We start from the raw sequence: 22,749 nt of genomic DNA, 5'->3' as shown, positions 1-22,749 counted from the left end.
ATATCAATCTTCTCATCTCACTCTCGGAAAGACAGCAAATGTATTACGCAAAAACCTTTGTATTTAGATGACTTTAAATTTATGAGAAATGTGTGTTATTGTCTTTGAATGTCTTTCAGGCATTTCATTTTTTTCATTCTGTGGATGTTCAGTGTTGATTAATGTATGGACCTATGCTGCTAGTTCGGCTAACACAAAAGAAAAGACCATTTTCCCAACAGACCGTGTTGATCAAATAAAGGTCAAATGAATCAACTAGATAAATGAAAATATATTGTGTGATCCACAGAACTCTTCTTTTTCTGTGCCTGATAAGCTGTGTCATAGACCAGTGTGAACACATAGGCTATAAAGAATGGCTTGGATATGTCAGTTTAAAATCCTATGACAGCTGCTAATCGTAGAGATTCATCCTTAATCGTACTGTTTGGTTCTAATCTTCCAAACACAGCAATGAAGATGCTAAACAAACACTGTGTCAGTCTCTGCATGCTCGGAGCATTTCAGCATCCATGTAAGCGTTGGATGTCTTGCAGAGGTCACCCTCCTTTGACATTCATTCTTTTCTTGAGCTGCTGTTGCTCGGATTTATAACAAAAGCTCGGTGACATCTCCGTGAAATCACATGCCAAAGTAATCACTTCTCTCCACCCACATTCATTAGAGGCTTTAACCTAAATATAGGGGTTTGCTGTGTCTCCTAATTTACCAAGAGGGACCTTATAAAAGCAGTAAGGGTCAAAGCGTCCACATTTCTCAGCTGGAACTTCTGCTGGTGAGGACATGCTCCTGTTTCACTATTGTTTGGGTGTGAGAGTTACTGACTTAACTGTTAGGCTTTCATCTTCTTTCTGATTCAGGTGGAGGATACATTAGCAGACTAACCCACAGAGGTACGACTTGATATTGATTATGATGACTGATATTCATTATTCTACAGTTATTAGAACCACAATTCTAACCTTTAACCCTGGACCTTTCAGTCCCCTCTGGGGTGTATTGCAGAGATGAGTTCTGATGCTGAAATGAGTGTGTTTGGGGAGGCTGCCCCGTACCTGAGGAGACCCGAACGAGAGAGGATCGAATCCCAAAACAGACCCTTTGATGCTAAAACTGCAGTGTATGTGGTGGATCCAAAAGAGCTGTTTGTTAAAGGCACTCTGCAAAGCAGAGATGGCAGCAAAGCAACCATTAAAACTAATGCAGGACAGGTACGTTAGCTGTAAATCACCCATATGCTCTCCATATTGTTCTGCTGATGAAGTCACAGGTTGTCTCTCGTCACAGGTTGTAATAGTAAAGGAAGATGAATACTTCCCCATGAATCCACCCAAGTTCGACAAGATCGAGGACATGGCCATGATGACCCACCTCAATGAGGCCGCCGTGCTGTACAACCTCAAAGAGCGTTACGCAGCGTGGATGATCTATGTGAGTAATGCAAGACTTACTGTAGTTGATGATAATCATTCCCAATGCCAGAGGAGCTGTTGCTAAACCGACACCATGATACCAACATTAGGGTTTTGTGATGTATCTATGCCGCGACAAAGGCACTATGCAATAGCTACTTTTTATGCACTTTCAGTGTCAAAGGTCAAGACTAGCGATTAGAATTTGATCTGACAGCTACATTTAACAATCTGGAAGCTCATCAGTATTTTGCGGTGTTTAAATTACAGAGGTGATGTTAAATAACCAAATTAAATCTAAAGAAGCCGATATTGAGATGCATGTGCTGTAAAGCTTGTTGCATACTGTGGTTCTCGTTGTAATACATTTCCAGGGGAGGAGATACATTTGTCCAAGTTTCTATATATCAATATTTGCTGAACAAAGGGCAATACAGCTATTGCCCTTTGACATTATCTTGAATGTTTTGTACATAGTAGGAATGGATTTTATGATATAGAATTTTAGATTAAAACCAGCTAAATCTTTTTGTAAAAGTGGGCATTATTGAAGTTTATTTCAAGTTTACAGTATGTAAATTGATATATTTTAATGAGAAGGAGGTCCCAACTAATGAAATATAGTCAATGAAATGTTGCTGAAACACCTTTTAGCTGACAGACAGTGTAATACAATGAAATAATAATACAATTGAATCATTATTTTAAAATGAAATAATGCAGTTATTCGTCATGTCGTTCCTCCTGCTGGTTATGAACACAGGTATTTCAGAGTGAATATAAACTAAGGTAAATTATTCGTAAATTAACATATTAAGCTACCATATTACAGACTCTGAGTGACTGAAAATGAACTAAACATACATAAAATAGATAGATATAGAGGAGAGGTCTGTGTAAACATCCAGCCAACTACAGCCACAAACACTGTGTCTTTTGTCTTGGAGCTGGAGACATTCAGACGCTGTCCTGTGTGCAGAGGCAGCAGTAAACATATGATCATTTTCTTTCAGGTGTGGCTTTGTGGCTTTAACATAACGGTTGGGATACTGCGCTGGACAGATGACAAATAAAAATAAAAATCTGAACAAAGGAGAAGAGAAAGTTAACAAATAATTCCTGCCATTAATTGGGCCCGCTTGTTCTACCTAAGGGTTCAAAGATGTCTAAAAAAAGAATGTTAATTTCTCAAAACAAATTTTGTCTGACTTTAATAGAGGCTTCTAAACATCTTTTAACCTGCAAATCAAAAAGGATTTGATATGTTTTAGACCTACTCTGGGCTGTTCTGCGTCACTGTGAACCCTTACAAGTGGCTCCCAGTGTACAACCAAGAAGTGGTGGTGGCCTACAGGGGCAAGAAGCGCCAGGAGGCTCCACCACACATCTTCTCCATCTCCGACAACGCCTATCAGTTCATGCTTACTGGTAAACTCAACACAATGATTGTTATATTCAATTTTCAGTTTGGTAGCTCTCTAATATGACTGTCGTGTTATTTGTTGTAGATAGAGAAAACCAGTCCATCCTTATCACGTAAGCTGCATGCTGATGCAAATGCTACAGCCTATCTCTGAGGCTTTTAGTTCAAAGAGGAAATTAAACAGTTCTGGTGTGTTCTAGATCGTCTCTGCTAACCCACTGCTTGAGGCTTTTGGAAATGCGAAAACTGTCAGAAATGATAATTCCTCACGTTTTGTGAGCGAAAAGATAGAAACTTTGTCATTGCTCATTTCTGATTTGCCACTTTATTTCCGACACTAATGATATATATTTATTTTTTCAGGGCAAATTCATAAGAATCCACTTTGCAACCACAGGAAAACTGGCTTCCGCTGATATTGAAACGTGTGAGTTATAATACAATAGAGATATAGGTAATGTTTAGTGAGAGTCTTCAGTTTAAGTCAGTCTTGTTTCTTTTTGTAGATTTGTTGGAAAAATCCAGAGTCACGTTTCAGCTGTCTGCAGAGAGGAGTTACCATATTTTCTACCAGGTCATGTCCAACAAGAAGCCTGAGCTCATAGGTAACATATTGCAGGACAGTGTTACAGTTTCAGCAAATCTATTGTTTATTGTCAGACTTGGATTTGACTTGCACATTATTTTCCATCCAGAGACTCTCCTCATCTCCACCAACCCATACGACTTCCCATTCGTTAGCCAAGGGGAGATCAGCGTGGCCAGTATTGATGACAGTGAAGAACTAATGGCCACGGATGTAAGTCGTCCTTTCAATCTTTTCCGTTTTTATCCCTGCAAACATGCACTGAGACTGACATCAGACCTGTTGTGATGTACTTTCAGAGTGCTATCGACACACTAGGCTTCACTGGAGAGGAGAGGATTGGCATCTACAAGCTAACAGGTGCTGTGATGCATTATGGGAATATGAAGTTCAAGCAGAAGCAGAGAGAAGAGCAGGCAGAGCCAGATGGGACAGAGGGTAACTGTTCTTAGGATTCTGCCACAATCTTTGGATTTCTTGTTTTGGTCTTTTTATGGTGATAGTCTGTTCAGTGACACTTTATTTGAATTGTTTATCTGTGGTTCGGTTAATTATATCAAACATTGAATACGATAAACGTGTATTGATAAATATCTGAGGAGCTTTTTGACTACCGTAGTGACGTCTGCCAGGTTTATGGATGGAAGTCTGCCCCTGAGTCCTCAAACTCCTCCAAAAGGACATGTTGGTCGGGTTCAGCCGTCCTCAAAGGGATCTATCCACCGCTCCACATCATCCCCAGTTTGGGACTTCTTTTTCTCTTCTATCACACTCTGCTGTATCGTTTTCTAACTTGATCTTTTTCTTTGATCAGTGGCTGACAAAGCAGCTTACCTGATGGGTCTGAACTCTGCAGACCTGCTGAAAGCCCTATGTTACCCGAGAGTGAAGGTTGGGAATGAGTATGTGACCAAAGGGCAGACTGTTCAGCAGGTACATTAGTGTTGGAATGAAGAACTGTAAAAAAAATCCTATGTAAGGCGTTAGGACTTTTACATTATGCAAACGTTTGTTTTAGTACTGTAAAACTGGAACAGTATAAAGTTCTGGATAAGTCTGTCTTAAAACAACGCTTGCCCATTTTTACATGCATACATGTAAACTAAATTGCTGCAATTGTTCCCCTTTTCGATTCTGGCCAGGCAGTTATCCCTTCCTAATGTAATTCTAAAGTTAGAAAGTATTTTCAATACAAAAATAAATGTAATTGAAATAGAAATTAGAGCATCTTTAAGTTCAGCACAAAACGTCAATGTTTTTTAACAGTAAAACAGATACTTGAGCGATGTACAGTTACAAAAGGGATTTAAATCAAATCCTTCGCATTTGATTGGGCCGCTAAAAAGTGAGCGGGTTTCGCTTTTAGCGTGACGGTTGACTCCACAGACATCCAAATACACATCTATTCCTGTCTCCTGATCTCCATATAGAGTGCTATAGGAATGAGTCCTACAAAATGAGTTCAAATGATTTGGCACTTTCGGTTCTGTCGTCTCAAAGTCAACAGGTTTTTAAAATTGTATTTTAGTTCGACAGACTGAAGGGCTGTGGTTAACACAAGCTTAAGAGATTTTAACATTTTGTTCTACGATATATAATACACCAGTAAAGACCTCTCTCGTGAAATGTGAAGCTTTTATGTGTCTTAAAAAGGCGATTGCTAACAACTGTCTGAAGGAGACGACACAATGTCATCACGCCAAACACTAGTCTGCCTTTAGCTTAGTGGTGGTGTAGTTTGTTTATCGCGTTACCTTTTCATTTCTTCTGATTTTATTTACACTTAAAAATCCCAGAAGAATATTTTGCTGAGCAAAACATTTAAGTGCCATAAACTTGTTTTAGTCACAGAGTTTATATTCTCCAAAATGTAATGGAAAAATCACAGTGGTTTTTTTTGCAAAAGGAACCAGTGTGATGCTAATTTAAGCGTTAGCCTACAAAGATACGTCATCCCTGCAGAGTTCTATTGCTCTGTTCGCTACTACGATCTACTAATGGTGAAGTGTGGTTTCATGTGACCGGTGCAGCTATTTGCCCAAAGTCTCATTTGATTGGATAATGTTTTTGTAAATGCCACTGAGTGCAGATGAGTTATCAAACATTTGAAATATGGAAAAAGACAGGAATTCTTATGTAAAAATACTCTGATTTGTTTTTGATTTTGTTAACATATAGTTTAACATATATTTCACATAAAACATGGACAAATTAAGAATTAAGAAATAAGCACAGGAATAAAACTGGGAAAATACATTTTTCATTTCCCTATGGTCGTTCATGTTTATCTTTTAACCATCGATTAATTCCCTTCCTCCATCCTGAGTAATGTGGTAGCTCACGCTATAAGCAGCCAACCTGCAGAGAATTACAACCAAACTCTACTGAGAATTTTAACGTTGTTTTGGTTTTAAGGCTTGAAAATTCTGTTCACCTGAAAACCAGCAGTACACTACCTTTGTAATAGCAGATGGCCAGCAGACAAAGTTAGCAACTTCCTTGTGAAAGAAGTTCAAACATCTAGCAACGAAGGAGCCAGAACATTTTCTAAGAGGTTGGTGGAGACCAAACGAGAGCTGATAGGATAGTAAATACAGGATTTACATTCATCAGAACACCAGAAAACAAGACTCCAAATGAATGATTATGTTGCTCTGTGTCTGCTGGATATGTAGAATACTGTCGATGTTCAACATAATAACTTTATGAGGGAATAATAAATGTGCTATGGAAATTATTCTGCTCCAAAGTGCTCACTGCCACTTGTCATTGTGCAGGTTTGCAATTCTATTGGTGCTTTGGCCAAATCGGTCTATGAGAAGATGTTCATGTGGATGGTGCTCCGCATTAATCAGATGCTAGACACCAAGCAACCCCGGCAGTTCTTTATCGGAGTCTTGGACATTGCTGGGTTTGAAATATTTGATGTAAGTTTTTATTAAGCAGTGTATCTACTGTAATTTTATAATGAATGCATGCGCTACAGTAAATGGTTTGTTTTGCAGTATAACAGTCTGGAACAGCTGTGTATCAATTTCACCAATGAAAAACTGCAACAGTTTTTCAACCATCACATGTTTGTGCTGGAGCAAGAGGAGTACAAGAAGGAAGGCATCGAGTGGGAGTTCATCGACTTTGGAATGGACTTGGCTGCTTGTATAGAGCTTATTGAAAAGGTTAGTTTATTCAAGTATTGTATGGAAACAAATGCTCAGTAATTTTTGTGTTAAGCATGTTTTGTCTTCAACAGCCAATGGGCATCTTTTCTATCCTTGAAGAGGAGTGTATGTTTCCCAAGGCATCAGACACCACATTGAAAAACAAGCTGTATGACCAACATCTTGGAAAATCAAATAACTTTCAGAAGCCCAAGTCTGTCAAAGACAAGGCTGAGGCTCACTTCTCCCTAGTGCACTACGCTGGCACCGTGGACTACAGCATCACAGGCTGGTTGGACAAGAACAAGGACCCCCTGAATGACACTGTAGTCCAGCTCTACCAGAAAGCCAGCCTCAAACTACTGGCTTCCCTCTATTCTACCTATTCTTCATCTGATGGTAAGATCTGTTTAGATTCTGAACATTTCTTTCATTTAAAGGGGCCAGTGCATTATATATATATATATATATATACATAATAAATGTACAGCAAGCAACTCATTTCTAAAAATAGTGGAGTAATTGTTACCTGAGCAGAGAATGAGGTTTCACCCTCTGTGTGTGTTGTAATATAATATGTAATATATAATGCTCCATGCTTTGTTTACATGTGTGTCCCACTAGCTCCCACTAGGTAGATATTATTCTGCTGTATCTTTAGATAATAATTGTTCAGAATGTTTACTACACCTTCTTTAAAGGCCCTTCTGTTCAGCCTTATAATGTTGATGAATCATTTGTTCCTTTAGAAAACCGGAGTGGAGGAAGTGGTACAACTGTAAAGAAAGCAGCAAAGAAGAAGGGCTCATCCTTCCAGACTGTGTCAGCCCTCTTCAGGGTAACTGCATAGTAAAATAATATCACGTTTTGTAAAAAAGAATTTAAGTTTGATACAATGGTTATAATAAACTATTGACACTGATAATCTTGAACAGGAAAACCTGGGAAAGCTCATGACAAATCTCAAGAGCACCCATCCTCACTTTGTTAGATGTCTGATTCCAAATGAAACTAAAACTCCAGGTATTTCAGTTCTTTATCTTTATCAGAGCATTTCAATAGTATCTCAAGCAGCTTGATTATAATGTGGCTGGATTCTAGGGATTATGCAACACCATCTGGTTATCCACCAGCTGCGATGTAACGGTGTGCTGGAAGGAATCAGGATCTGCAGGAAGGGCTACCCAAGTAGGGTCCTGTATGGGGATTTCAAGCAAAGGTAAGAAGCAGTAGAATGGGTTGGTGACAAATAAAAACTTCTAACTTTACTTAATTTCTTCTTGTAGGTACAAAGTACTGAATGCTAGTGTGATACCCGAGGGACAATTCATTGACAACAAGAAAGCTGCTGAGAAGCTCTTGGGGTCTATCGATGTGGATCACACACAGTATAAGTTTGGGCATACTAAGGTAATTATTTTAAAATTTAAATTCTTGAGTGGCTCGTCGAACAATATCTGAAGACCTGGGCTGTGCCCGTACATTTTTGTACGTTTTCGGAACAGGCCCTCTGTACAGTGCGCACCACTATTCCCTCTTATATTGTTCATTGCATTAAATTAGATTAGAAGGACATTCGACAGCCACAGAGTTCCACAGGAGAGTGTGGGGGCCTGTGTGATGCAGTCAGAAAAGGATATGATGGCCGGCTCTTTGCAGCACCTTCAAGTGTAGACTTTCGGAACACGTAGAAATACTTTTGCTGATGACATATCATACTACCTTAAACCAACTGTTTGAAGCATGTTGAAGCTGTTATATGAAATGGATGTAAAAACTGGTTTATTGATGTAGTATCAAAGAGTATCTGAGCATATGCCCACATTTCTATTTCCTGTAGGTATTCTTTAAAGCAGGGCTCTTGGGTTTACTGGAAGAGATGAGGGATGAAAAACTGGCCTCTCTCATCACCATTACTCAAGCCCTGTGTCGTGGCTTTCTCAAAAGGAAGGACTTTCAGAAAATGACGGAAAGGAGGTAATCAGAATTATAACTGGGATCACAGATCATCAGTCACATGTACATTAAATACTGTAGGTCATTTCATGTTTGCTGCTTAGTTGCAATGTATTTCAATAAAAAATATGTATTTCTCTGAAGAACTAAGAACAAGCTCCATCTTTTCAGAGAATCTATATACATTGTCCAGTACAACATTCGCTCTTTCATGAATGTGAAACACTGGCCATGGATGAAGCTTTACTTCAAGATCAAGCCACTCTTGAGGAGTGCTGAGACTGAGAAGGAGATGGCCAACATGAAAGTGGAGTTTGCCAAGTGTAAGGAGGATTTAGTCAAAGCCGAGGCTAAGAGGAAGGGACTGGAAGCCAAAATGGTTTCCCTGCTTCAGGAGAAGAAAGACTTGTGTCTGCAGATTCAATCTGTGAGTAGAGAAAATACAGCAATGGCGGGCCGTGCATTTTATACCTGGGCCTTCACTGCTGTCCTGCAGTTGAACCACCTAACCTCCTCATGACGCCACAGCTACGGTTATTATTTGTTTTGTGTAAAAATGAAGCTCAACGCCTACAAATACACTAACTGCAGAGTGCAGATAACGTTACATGAATACGTATTTATGTAACGTTATGACGTTAATGACGCAGCATCCCATCACGTGATGGGATGCTGCGTCATTAACGGACAATGCATTAAAAAAACTGCAGAGCTAAAACATGCATTCCACCGCACACTAAAGAGCACGGGGGAACAATATACACCATAGACACATGAACACAGTAGTAACGCTACGAACACTCCCTCCAGAAAATACACAAAACCTTAGTTGTTGTTACTGATGGATTTATTCGTCTGTCAACACCGAGAGGGAAAATGGGTCCACTTGAAAACACATGAATCTCCAAAGATGATCACTTTAACTTAAACACTTTTCACAGAGTGTATCGACTGCTGTCGCTTCACGTGTCTTCTTGTTGCTGTGCACCGTCTAAATGTGTCTAAAGGTGTCCTAGTCTAAATGTGTCCCTAGAGCAACATTGGACGTAACAATATTTCCTATCATATATAAAACCAAACAAAAATCCATATTCATAAAAACAAGTTGTACAAATAATAATTTATAAACAAGCATATTAAAGCTACTGCAGATGTAAAAACAAACGCATTTAACATACCAAAGCTGTTCACTTGAAGACAAAGTCCATCCTCCTTTCTTTGTTAATAAAGAGTTTAATCTCACGGTTTTTCAGTACATCCGTGCGTTTTAGTTCCAGTAAGAAGTTCTTCTGGATTCATGGACGCCAGTGAAGACAGTCGAGCCTCCCCAGTTGTATTTCTTGAATACGTTTTAATGCGTTTGAGGGCTGAAAATGTCCGCTCCACAGAGGCAGCAGACTTTGGGATTGTCACCGCCCAACATGTCACGCTAGCCCACTGACCAATCACGTATAGCTAGGCCAGCTAGCAGCTCTGACATGTCAAAGAATACGCCCAACATGTCAAACTAAAGATCTGATTGGTTGAACACTATGACAATCAACAATATCGTCCCCATTTACTTTAATCTGCAAAGTCTACCTAGAGGGCCTCGGGCCTCTGTTCTTACCTAGAGACACAGAGGTGAAATCTGATTGGATAAAAGCTCTACTTAAAACAAGCTGCACTGGAAGCAGAGCAACTGAGGAAGACAGTAGCTGTGCAATGAGAAAAAAATATACAATACATGTAGTGTATTTATGAAAAATTATTAAATTATAAAATAGCTATAACTGTGATTCTGTCTAGTCCAGCAGAGAAGGCCTTGCTGGCCCACTGAGATACAGTAGTGTCAGTAGCTGTTTAGTAAGTCTTAAGAAAGTAGAACTGCATGCTAGATAAACACAAATTGTGTTTCTTTTATTACACAGGAAAGTGAGAGTCTGGCAGATGCAGAGGAAAGATGTGAGGGGCTGATTAAGAACAAGATTTTGTTGGAAGCCAAAACCAAAGAACTCAATGAGAGATTGGAGGATGAGGAGGAGGTGAACGCTGAACTGACCGCCAAAAAGAGGAAGCTGGAGGACGAGTGCTCTGAGTTAAAGAAAGACATTGATGATTTGGAGCTTACCCTGGCTAAGGTGGAGAAGGAAAAATATGCCACTGAAAACAAGGTGTGTTTCTGCTTGGTTGTCATCTGAACACCAAACCTAGCAACCCAAGTATTTACAAACAAATGTACGTCTTTTTACACATTCAGGTGAAGAAACTAGCTGAAGAAATATCATCTCTTGATGATACCATCAGCAAGTTATCCAAGGAGAAGCTGGCACTGCAGGATGCTCACCAGCAGACACTAGATGACCTGCAAGCAGAGGAAGACAAAGTCAACAGTCTGGCCAAAGCCAAGATCAAGCTGGAGCAACAAGTTGATGATGTAAGCTATGGACATTACCTCTTTGAAACTATATCATATATGACGTACTAATTTGACTCTCCATGTGATAGCTCGAAGGCTCTCTGGAACAAGAGAAGAAGATCCGGTTGGAAGTTGAGAGAGCCAAAAAGAAGCTTGAAGGAGATCTGAAACTAACTCAAGAATCCATAATAGATTTGGAAAATGACAAGCAACAACGGGAGGAGCGCCTTAAAAAGTATGAACCGGTGCAGCAGTGTCTAAGCATAATCATAGGTAAATGACATATTCTCTAATTTTATGGTATGGTTTTGCATGACAGGAAAGACTTTGAATTCAGCCAACTTGTATCCAAAATTGAAGATGAGCTAAGTGTGGCTGTGCAATCTCAGAAGAGGATCAAGGAGCTTCAGGTACTTAAACAACCGGAGGGTCAACGGAAAATGTACTGCAAGCCAATGAATGACCACGGGTTTTTATTGCTTTACCAAGGCCCGCATTGAAGAGCTGGAAGAAGAGATTGAAGTGGAGCGTGCTGCTAGGGCCAAGGTGGAAAAGAAACAGTCTGATCTCTCCAGGGAGCTCGAGGAGATCAGTGAGCGGCTGGAAGTGGCTGGAGGAGCGACCGCCACTCAGATGGAGATGAACAAAAAGCAAGAGGTCGAGTGTCACAAACTGAGACGAGACCTGGAAGAGTCGACCCTTCACCACGAGGCCACCGCTGCAGTTCTAAGAAAGAAACATGCTGACAGTGTGGCTGAGCTGGGAGAGCAGATTGACAACCTACAGAGAGTGAAACAGAAGCTGGAGAAGGAGAAGAATGAGTACAAGATGGAGATTGATGACCTGTCCAGCAGCATAGAGGTCACGGTCAAGGCAAAGGTAAGCTAGACCCATATAGAAAGACTATGTGATCAATATAACATGGTAAATCACGTTTTCATTCATTATTGTTATCAATACTACAGATTAATAGTGAGAGGTTATGTCACTCGCTGGAAGACCAACTGAGTGAATACAAGAAGAAACATGATGAGAACACTCGTCTGATCACTGAAATAAATGCTCAAAGGGCAAGACTTCAGAATGAAAATGGTACGGAGTCACATCATTTTAAATAGACTTCTGGAGTTCAACTCTTTTCTCTCTTTTCTTACCTTGTTTTCTAAAACCCCTTGATCAGGGGAGTTCTCACGTCTTCTCGAGGAGAAAGAAGCGATACTCTCTCAGACGTTGAGGGTTAAGCTTGCCTTCACTCAGCAAGTTGAGGAGCTGAAGAGGCACGTTGAAGAAGAAACAAAGGTTTGTTTCATTGGTGCACTTTATACAACTACTCAATGCCTGTGACATTAATTCTCTTACCGAGGTTGCCAGAGGCTTCTAGGTTGTTTGAAATTGGGGGCTCAGCTAGGTTAACAGATTTGGCCTTTTTCACTGGTTTCATTTCACACTTGCGGCCACCAAGGACGTTTAAAGAAATAGTCAGTTATTTTTGGAATTCACCAGTAGTTTAGCTTAGCACAAGAGCCATCAGATAATTTCAAATAAAAGTCAGCTCTGCCTATCTTTTAGGCGAAGAATGCCCTCGCTCACGCTCTCCAATCTAGCCGTCATGACTGTGATCTGCTAAGGGAGCAGTTTGAGGAGGAGCAGGAGGCCAAGGCTGAGCTCCAGAGAGCAATTTCTAAGGCCAACAGCGAGGTGGCCCAGTGGAGAACCAAATATGAGACTGATGCCATCCAGTGCAATGATGAACTGGAGGAAGCCAAGTGAGAGTTGTTCTTATACACATAGATAAGAAATACATATAAAAACGTAAGAAATGGGATATTTGCAATGTAAGGAAATTACAATATTGACTTATAAATAATTTTGTTTTGCTCAGGAAAAAGCTTGCCCAACGTCTGCAGGAGGCTGAGGAGGCCATTGAGGGTGTGAATGCCAAGTGCTTGTCTTTGGAGAAGACAAAGGAAAGGCTGCAAGGAGAGGTGGAGGACCTCATGGCTGATGTGGAAAGGGCAAATGCTCAAGCAGCTGGCCTGGACAAGAAGCAGAGAAGCTTTGATAAGGTAACGTGAATGGTGCTAAAAACTCACAACAAGCCTCAGATGCTAACAGTCAGCATCATGGTCTGTGGGGCTTGTTGCACTTGTTGATATATATAAGCTTATATAAGTTGATTTATATAAGCCAACATACCAACATACCAGTGACTCTATACAGTTTAAGCTATCCAGGGAATGAAAGCTTTTATATTTGCTGCTTTAAACACCTGTTATGTAGTAGGTCATAAGGACACGACGTGGGGTGACCATTTCATGCAGCAACAGCAGTTTGTTTGCAGTACAGAATCGCCAGGTTATTAGCATGATCATTGATAGCTATGATTTCTGTCATCGCCTACAAAGACACAGCAAATCTTAAAATCTTAAGTATCAGACAAATCATCCATATTCAAACCAATATTTTGTGTCTTCTTAGATTCTGTCTGAGTGGAAGCAGAAGTATGAAGAGAGTCAGGCTGAGCTGGATGGATCACAGAAAGATTTTCGCTCGCTCAGCACTGAGCTCTTCAAAATGAAGAGCTCTTATGAGAAAGCTTTGGAGCATCTCGAGGTCCTCAAACGAGAGAATAAAAACCTGCAACGTACGCAAATTAATGTAAAATAATAATGGTTCAAAAAGAAATTACATTTTGAATGAGCACTAATGGACAAGGATGATTTATATGAATCTTATGTTCATATGTCAATTTATATCGCTTTCTCACGAGGCAAGAAGAAAAGATGAGACAGATGTGCATTGTTTGTTTATTTATTTGGTTGTTAAATTGAAGAAATGTATTCTATTTTTAGAGGAAATCTCTGATTTGACTGAACAACTTGGAGACAATGGCAAAGTCATTCATGAGCTGGAGAAGACTAAGAAACAAAGTGAGACTGAGAAGATAGAGATCCAGACTGCTTTGGATGAAGCTGAGGTAACTTCACGTAATATAAAGAAATTATGATGATATATACATTTTTTTGGCTGATTCTTGTTTATTGATGTATTTTTATTTTTATCTGTACCCAAGGCTTCACTGGAACATGACGAAACCAAAATTCTGCGTATCCAGCTGGAGCTCACTCAAGTCAAAGGAGAGGTAGATCGTAGGCTGGCTGAGAAGGATGAGGAGATTGAGCAGCAGAAATGCAACCACCAGCGCATTAAGGAAACAATGCAGTCCGCCATAGATGCAGAGACATGCAGCAAGAACAATGCCATGAGAATCAGGAAGAAGATGGAGTCTGACCTCAATGAGATTGAGATCCAGCTGAGCCACGCCAATCGACAGGCAGCTGAAGCCCAGAAGCAGCTGAGGAACATGCAGGCCCACCTCAAAGTGAAATATTGTGCATTGGCAGCTTTAACACAGGGTTATTAGCTCTTAAAAGACATTTTAGGTAAATCAACTTGTTCCTGCCGGTCTCTCTGCAGGAACAAACCCTTCACCTGGATGAGGCACTGCGGAGCCAGGAGGACCTCAAGGAGCAGATTGCCATTGTGGAGCGCAGGACCAGCCTGATGCAGGCAGAGGTGGAGGAGCTCAGAGCTGCTCTGGAACAGTCGGAAAGAAGCCGCAAATTACCTGAACAAGAACTGGCTGATGCCTGTGAGCGATTAGGGCTACTGAACTCTCAGGTGAGTAGCAATTTTACAACGTATCAATGAGGGCCATCTGAATCTAACGGGACAGCAGTTGGAGACCAAAACAGAGTGAAAAGAGAGTGAATGTTAGAACTTACTAATGTTACATAACGTTGTGAAGGATAAGTCACCTTTTATTCACGATTTCTAGACATAGACTGTATGTAGAAGTGGACATAGTCTTCTTGACGTCACCCATTGGTTTGTGGACTGCCAATTTGGACTGCCATTTTGCCGTCACCAAGTTGTTGTTTTTGCAACCAATGAACAGAAGTTACCATATTTGGAATGCGGAGGAATGAAGTAAAGACGTCGTATACGGCTCTGGTAGCTCAAGGTCAATCACAGTAAGCCTGCCCTAAAGCATACCCTGCTTTATGGTCTATTTCAGTGATTTTCAACCACTGTGCCGCCATGAGATCATCAGGTGTGCCGTGGGAAAATGTCCAATTTCACAGAATCAGTCCAAAAGAACATTATTTAGTTGCTGCAACTAATTTGCCATTGTTGAGCATCTGAGCTGCAATATAGTAGCTGGCTAAGTAATGAAATACTCTTCCATACCAGTGGGTGGCAGTAGGTAGCGCAATAATGGCCTTGTTAAATTAAGACAGTAGAATTAATGACGGGAGAGGTTGAGGTGACAAGATGAACAGCGATGGAGAAATATTTGAAAAGGAAAAATGCAGACTCTGAACTGGGCCCTGGACAAAATAACTCAGATGAAAAGCCTCGTAAGGATCAACACATTCAGAGACTTGTCATTAAATTGTCAGCATGTATCCGGCCCTCGGTGCAATTATATCTGGCCCGCGAGAAAATATCATATGTCTATCATAACTGGCCCGCCACACCACAGAGCTCCTTTTTGAACTTTTTGTGCGACATAACGAAGCATCTCACTGTGCTAAACCTCCAGCTTCAGGGACGGGGACGTGTGATCACAAACATGTGTGATGCAGTGGTGGGCCGTCAGGGCCAGCTAAGCCTTCTCTGCTGGCCTAAACAGAATCACAAAGTTATAGCTATTTTATAATTTAATAATTTTTCACAAATACACTACATGTATTGTAATTTTTTTCTTCCCATTAGCTTATTTTCTCATTGCACAGCTACTGTCTTCCTCAGTTGCTCTGCTTCCAGCACAGCTTGTTTTAAGTAGAGCTTTTATCCAATCAGATTTCACCTCTGTGTCTCTATGTAAGGAGAGAGGCCCGATGCCCTCTAGAGAGCCTTTGCAGTTTAAGTAAATGGGGACGATATTGTTGATTGTCATAGTCTTCAACCAATCATATCTTTAGTTTGACATGTTGGGCGTATTCTTTGACGTGCCAGTGCTACCCAGGTAGCCTGCTATGTACGTCTGCATTAACGTAGGCCGTGATTGGTCAGTGGGCCAGCGCGACTTTTGTCAAACAGAAAGCTAGCTAGCAGATCTTAGTGTTTAGTAAGAGTTCAGGTTGAAACATATGTAAGAGAGGTTATGACATTGACATGACATTTTGTATGTTTTGCTTGGTATAGATTCTTTTTTTGTTTTACCTAGCTTTGTTTTTTTAACACTCAATGGCTGAAGGAGGAGAGACGGATTTAGGAGTCACGTATTTTGTTAACAAAGAAAGGAGAATGAACTTTGTCTTTAAGTGAAGGCAGCTGTGGTAAGTGAAGTGCTTGTGTTTTTACATCTGCAGTAGCGTTACTACTGACATTTGTCTATTATGTCGTTTTTATGAATAATATGAATGGCTCGTGCTCTAGCGCTGCAGTGTTGCTGGATTGATTTCTTGTCATATAAATACATGTGACTGGTTCTTGTGAGTTTGTTCTTATAAATCCCAAATTACAAATTTGCCTCAGAGTGCTTTACAATCTGTACACATGTGACATCCTCTGTACCGTGGGAGACTCAGATGCAGCAAGGAAACTTGGGTCACTTTCCGTGTTTCCAAACCCTGTCTCCACCGCTGTGTTCCCGACTGCGCATTTTATGGATAAACTGGTCTCACACTTGGTACCTAGGTCACTCTGCGATTTGACGACTTTGCAGCTCCGAAATTTAAATTTGAACTGCTCAGCGATCCGTTTGCAGTTAACGTAGAAAGAGCACCTGTGCACATCCAAATGGAGCTGATAGACCTCCAGTGTAATGACACTCAAGGCAAAGTGTGACTCTGTGGGCGCTGCAAAGTTTCCAAGCTTCATCCCCGAAACGATGCCTCAACTCTGCCTATATGCTGCTCAAATGCTCTGCATGTTTAGAAGCACATACCTGTGTGAGCAGCTTTTCTCGGTGATGAAGATGAACAAAAACCCACAGGAGTCGTCTCACTGATGCACACCATCACTCCACATTGAGGGTTTCCACAGAACCTAACCCCAGATATTAATGAACTGCAGCCAAGAGAAGATGCCAAACATCTGCACTTTTTTTGCACTTTGTCCAATATCCCTTCTATCTTGTTTATTAAATATTGACCCTCAACGTTGTGCCAATGTTGGGCCCTCTCTGAGATTCAATGTTGGGCCCTCTCTGAGATTGAGTTTGACACCATGGCAAATATGCTGTAATATGCTAAAATGTGTCATTTTGTAACGTTTTTGGTTGTTGGTGTGCCGCGGGATCTTTTTAATGTAAAAAATGTGCCACGGCTCAGAGAAGGTTGAGAAACACTGCTCTATGTGACTCTAAATGGACCATCATTTACTCAATGAACATCATGCTGTATTGAAGAAGACTTGAAACTAGAGATTGAGACCATAAACTCATGTTTACAATGTTTACTGAGGTAATAAATCAAGAGAGAAGTAGTCATTTTCTCATAGACTTCTATACAACCGGAGGAGTCGCCCCCTGGTGGTCAGAGAGAATGCAAGTTTCAGACACTTCCGCATCACTCAGCAGAAATAGCCTCCTCTTTCTAGACAGCAATCAATGAATCAAACAAAACAAAAAATCTGGTATCTGTGGCCGTCGCAGGAATTTAATAAGCCCGTTCAATCTCGTCTTCCAAAAGCTGCTAGCTTGTCTCTGTGAGGACTCACAACAGCCATGTTTGTTGTTCATGTTCATTATGATCATTATGGGGGAGGGGCTTTGGAGGGAGGCCTGAAGAGACAAACTGTCAGTGTTGATGACTTTGAGAGTTTCTAGCTAGATTAAGCAGCTTTTGTAGCTAGTGCTGCGAGCTACTTTCATTGGAAAAGAGTTGGTAACACTTAGTTGAGTGTTTCGGTTGGATCATTTCTAAAATCTAGCGTACTCTTGCTGGTTTCTCAACATTACAAAACCTTGTCCTTTGGCTACAGAACACCAGTCTCCTCAACTCCAAGAAGAAGCTGGATGCAGATGTCAGCCAGCTGCAGGGCGAAGTGGGGGATGCAATCCAAGAGGCTCGCAATGCAGAGGAAAAAGCCAAGAAGGCAATCACTGATGTAAATATTATACACTTCTTTACTTTGACCTCTAATTATATTTAGAACTTACAGCTTTATACAGCATGATTAATAACTATAAGAAACAGTGATGATTATTATGTAGCCTGTTCTTTATGGCTGCTGTTCTTTGTTTGTTTTATTTGCACTTTTTTTTGTAAAAACGTTTTGAAGTTTACTGGCATGTCTGTACTTCACTTTAAAGATAAAGGTACATATTTGAAGAATGTCAGAGATTAGCTAACCTTGTTGCAAACAAAGCTAATATGATCTTTCAGTGTGAGTTTGTCATCAATCAAGATCCTAAGAAATGTAGTTAATGTAAGTAATTTCTTCACCACCAATGTTTAATTTAACCAGTTACGAATTGTAATGAATCTTCCCTGCAAATATCTTAAATTTAGATTGTTACCCATTATGCCAATTCATTTGTCTGACACCATGTTGAATATGTAACAACTCCAGTGTTTACCTCTTTAATGAGTACTGTCTCATCTTTATTGGAGATAAACAGATTGGTATCATCTGCAAATAATATTGGAACTATAGTGTTTGACACTGCTGCAACATCGTTTATGTGTATAAGAAACAATAAGGGTCCTAAAATGGAACCTTGTGGTACCTCACACTGTATCATTGCTCTCTTAGATTATATACCATTGATGTTAACATATGAGAGATCCAGGTCATACAAACTCTTTCTTTTCCGTTCTTGTCAGGACCAGCTTGATAATGTACATTCATCTAGTATTTGTTATGACAAATTATACATCAAACACCAGTTTAACTTGCTGTCTTCTTGCAGGCAGCCATGATGGCAGAGGAGCTGAAGAAAGAGCAGGACACCAGCAGTCATCTGGAGAGGATGAAGAAGAAGCTGGAGGTCTCTGTGAAGGATCTGCAGCACCGCCTGGATGAGGCTGAGAACCTGGCTTTGAAGGGGAGCAAGAAACAGCTCCAGAAACTGGAAGCTCGGGTATCACACTTGTCCATATGGGAGTAATGTAGCATTATTGACAGCAAAAATCACAGCTGAGGTTTCATTTTTGGGGTTGGACTTTCTCTCGTAGGTGCGTGAACTGGAAGCTGAAATAGAGAGTGAACAAAGAAGAGCGGCTGATACAATTAAGGGAATCCGTAAATATGAGAGGCGAGTGAAGGAGCTCGCCTACCAGACTGAAGAGGACAAGAAGACTGTTTTGAGACTACAGGGCCTGGTGGACAAGCTGCAACTCAAAGTCAAGGCATACAAACGGCAGAATGAAGAAGCTGTAAGATTTGTGGACTGCAGCAACTTTCTTTTTTTTTAATCATGATTGTGGCTTACTACTTGTTTTGGCCAACAGGAGGAGCAGGCTAATACTCAGCTTGCTAAGCTAAGGAAGGTGCAGCATGAGCTGGAAGAGGCACAGGAGCGAGCAGACATTGCGGAGTCCCAGGTCAACAAGATGAAAACCAAGAGCAGAGAGTTCGGAAAGGTAACAGTTGATAAGATAAGATAAGATAATCCTTTAAGGGGACATTTACAGGATCACAGCAGCAAAGTGGACAGTGCACACAAGATGCAGAGTAAAATAACAAGAGCAGCAAGTAATATAAATAAGTAAATAAACAGAAAGAATATCAATTAAGTAAAAAAGTACAACAAAATCCACAATAACTAAATATAAAGAATATATATAGATACATTTATAGTTGACTTTGTTTAATTGGGAAGCATTCTGGCTTCCTGGGTCAGAGCAATATAATGATTAAGAAAACAATAAACTAAATCAAAGAACACAATATAGGTAAAAACAAATGTCTATCAATACAAACCTACCAAATGAATCACATCACTAACAACACTCTTCCTTTCTTGTATCTAAAGTACCTTTGGATAAACTGCTTTTTTATTGACAGCATAATGAATCACTTGTCCCTGCTGCTTTGCACTTTGAACAGGTCATTTACTACTATTTACCTGTTTGACTGGTTGCACGCCTTTCACAAATTTGAAGCATCGTGGTCGAGAGTTCACAATTTTTTCCTTTTACAAAAACAACAAAGGTATAGCTGTCCAGTGTGTGGGTGGCTTTCTGTTGTGCTTCCTAGAGATCCGTCCACAGCACAAATGTGCTAACACACAATGGCGGCTGCCACATGGATAAGAACGCCATAGTAAACACCAATGGTGGCAGACAGTGCACATATAGAGGAAATGGCATGCAGCAAGGATTAAGACATAATAAGAAATAAGTGGATCTGATTTGAAATGGAGTTTCAATCAGGAGAGACAAGTCAGATGAAGAAAAGATAATCATTTATTATAAACAGATGATATGTGATGATAAAGTCTTCAGAGTCTTTGGCGCTTGGACTCTACAGGGAGATTTGTAATGGAGGGCCGTCTGCCCTGAGCAGCAGAAGATAAACCCCCCCGTGGAGTCCAGACACTGGGGACGGTGGTGGCTGATTAGGCTGATAGAATGATGAAGCTGATGAAGATTATGGATCTGATGAAGACTGGGTGGAGATGGGGAGGTGGAGGGGTGCATAACAGCAGCATGAACGTACTGAAGGTAGAGACAATCATATTTAAAAGAGACAGCAGCTAGATGATAGGCTAACGATGTCATTGTGTCGTTGTGCTATTGGATAGAAGAGACCAGCTGATCTAAACAGCTGATATCATGATTGACAGCCCCGAACAATGACAGCATGAAATAATGAGTGAGCATGCATGAAGAGTGATTGGCAGATGTTTGAGAAATAAACGACGGGCTTAGGCATACAAGAGTATCGTCTTCCTGACTGAACTTACACCAGAGCTTCATATCCAGGAGAACACCTATTTCAGAACGCTAGATGGATACATGTTTACTGTATGTCCATGACCATTACAATTTGAATCGAAGACGGTAGGATGTTTTAATATTTAAATAAATTGTTTGTTTTCTTTCCTTGCCTTTCGTTCCTCTCCTCTCTCTCCTCTCCTCTCTGTCCTGTCCTCTCCTTTCCTCTCCTCTCCTCTCCTCTGTCCTCTCTGTCCTCTCCTCTCCTCTCTGTCCTGTCCTCTCCTCTCTGTCCCGTCCTCTCCTCTCCGTCCTCTCCTCTCCTCTCCTCTCTGTCCCGTCCTCTCCTCTCTGTCCTCTCCTCTCCTCTCTGTCCCGTCCTCTCCTCTCTGTCCTCTCCTCTCCATCCTGTCCTCTCCTCTCTGTCCTCTCCTCTCCTCTCTGTCCCGTCCTCTCCTCTCCTCTCTGTCCTCTCTGTCCTCTCCTCTCCTCTCCTCTCCTCTCTGTCCTGTCCTCTCCTCTCCTCTCCTCTCCTCTCCTCTCTGTCCTGTCCTCTCCTCTCTGTCCTCTCCTCTCCATCCTGTCCTCTCCTCTCTATCCTGTCCTCTCCTCTCTGTCCCGTCCTCTCCTCTCCTCTCCTCTCTGTCCTCTCCTCTCCTCTCTGTCCTGTCCTCTCCTCTCTGTCCTCTCCTCTCCTCTCTGTCCTCTCCTCTCCTCTCCTCTCCATCCTGTCCTCTCCTCTCTATCCTGTCCTCTCCTCTCTGTCCCGTCCTCTCCTCTCCTCTCCTCTCTGTCCTCTCCTCTCCTCTCTGTCCTCTCCTCTCCTCTCCGTCCTGTCCTCTCCTCTCCGTCCTCTCCTCTCCTCTCCGTCCTCTCCTCTCCTCTCTGTCCCGTCCTCTCCTCTCCTCTCCTCTCTGTCCTCTCCTCTCCTCTCTGTCCTGTCCTCTCCTCTCTGTCCTCTCCTCTCCTCTCCTCTCTGTCCTCTCCTCTCCGTCCTGTCCTCTCCTCTCCGTCCTCTCCTCTCCTCTCCTCTCTGTCCTCTCCTCTCCTCTCTGTCCTGTCCTCTGCTCTCTGTCCTCTCCTCTCCTCTCTGTCCTCTCCTCTCCTCTCCTCTCTGTCCTCTCCTCTCCGTCCTGTCCTCTCCTCTCCGTCCTCTCCTCTCCTCTCCTCTCCTCTCCTCTCCTCTCCTCTCCGTCCTGTCCTCTCCTCTCTGTCCTCTCCTCTCCTCTCTGTCCTGTCCTGTCCTCTCCTCTCCTCTCCTCTCCTCTCCTCTCCTCTCCTCTCCTCTCCGTCCTGTCCTCTCCTCTCTGTCCTCTCCTCTCCTCTCTGTCCTCTCCTCTCCTCTCCTCTCCGTCCTGTCCTCTCCTCTCTGTCCTCTCCTCTCCTCTCCGTCCTCTCCTCTCCTCTCCTCTCCTCTCCGTCCTGTCCTCTCCTCTCTGTCCTCTCCTCTCCTCTCTGTCCCGTCCTCTCCTCTCCTCTCCTCTCTGTCCTCTTCTCTCCTCTCTGTCCTCTTCTCTCCTCTCTGTCCTCTCCTCTCCTCTCTGTCCTCTCCTCTCCTCTCCTCTCTGTCCTGTCCTCTCCTCTCTGTCCTCTCCTCTCTGTCCTCTCCTCTCCTCTCTGTCCTCTCCTCTCCTCTCCTCTCTGTCCCGTCCTCTCCTCTCCTCTCCGTCCTCTCCTCCTGTCTCAGGCTGCTGAATCTGAGTAGTCCTTGCAGCGATGACAGAAGACATCCTTCTTAGTTCTTAGTAGAAGTAGAGCTCCCAAGAGTTGTTTAGCTGTGAGATGTTAGTTGAATAAAGTGGTGTGAAGCATTAGCTTTGTCTGTGGCATTGTTTTCTTTCATTACAGTTACATCACAGTATATCACTGTACAGCCAGACATGTTTGTGAGTGACACAATCAATGGATGCTGAGTATCTATCA

At 41.7% G+C, this 22,749-nt stretch overlaps 1 pseudogene across 1 annotated transcript; it reads left to right on the top strand.

The window, feature by feature from the left end:
* The first annotated feature begins 1,007 nt into the window (after window positions 1-1,007).
* On the top strand, window positions 1,008-22,531 carry LOC306713206 (myosin heavy chain, fast skeletal muscle-like; annotated as a pseudogene). The gene is made up of 36 exons: window positions 1,008-1,211; window positions 1,288-1,431; window positions 2,684-2,840; window positions 2,921-3,110; window positions 3,199-3,262; window positions 3,342-3,440; window positions 3,531-3,634; window positions 3,721-3,859; window positions 4,236-4,354; window positions 6,199-6,348; window positions 6,427-6,597; window positions 6,672-6,978; window positions 7,329-7,417; window positions 7,515-7,602; window positions 7,681-7,798; window positions 7,866-7,989; window positions 8,420-8,556; window positions 8,707-8,962; window positions 10,446-10,688; window positions 10,775-10,951; window positions 11,023-11,168; window positions 11,253-11,343; window positions 11,423-11,812; window positions 11,899-12,025; window positions 12,114-12,232; window positions 12,503-12,699; window positions 12,816-12,999; window positions 13,412-13,577; window positions 13,786-13,910; window positions 14,007-14,315; window positions 14,411-14,614; window positions 17,927-18,052; window positions 18,858-19,028; window positions 19,123-19,323; window positions 19,399-19,530; window positions 22,514-22,531. The product of its transcript is annotated as a myosin heavy chain, fast skeletal muscle-like (transcript).
* The last annotated feature ends 218 nt before the right edge of the window (window positions 22,532-22,749 follow it).

The sequence above is a fragment of the Pholis gunnellus genome, assembly GCF_910591455.1.
Source record: "Pholis gunnellus genome assembly, chromosome: 21".
Taxonomy (NCBI): Eukaryota; Metazoa; Chordata; class Actinopteri; order Perciformes; family Pholidae; genus Pholis; species Pholis gunnellus.
Note: the sequence above shows the minus strand (reverse complement) of the source record. Positions and strands in the feature narration are given on the sequence as shown.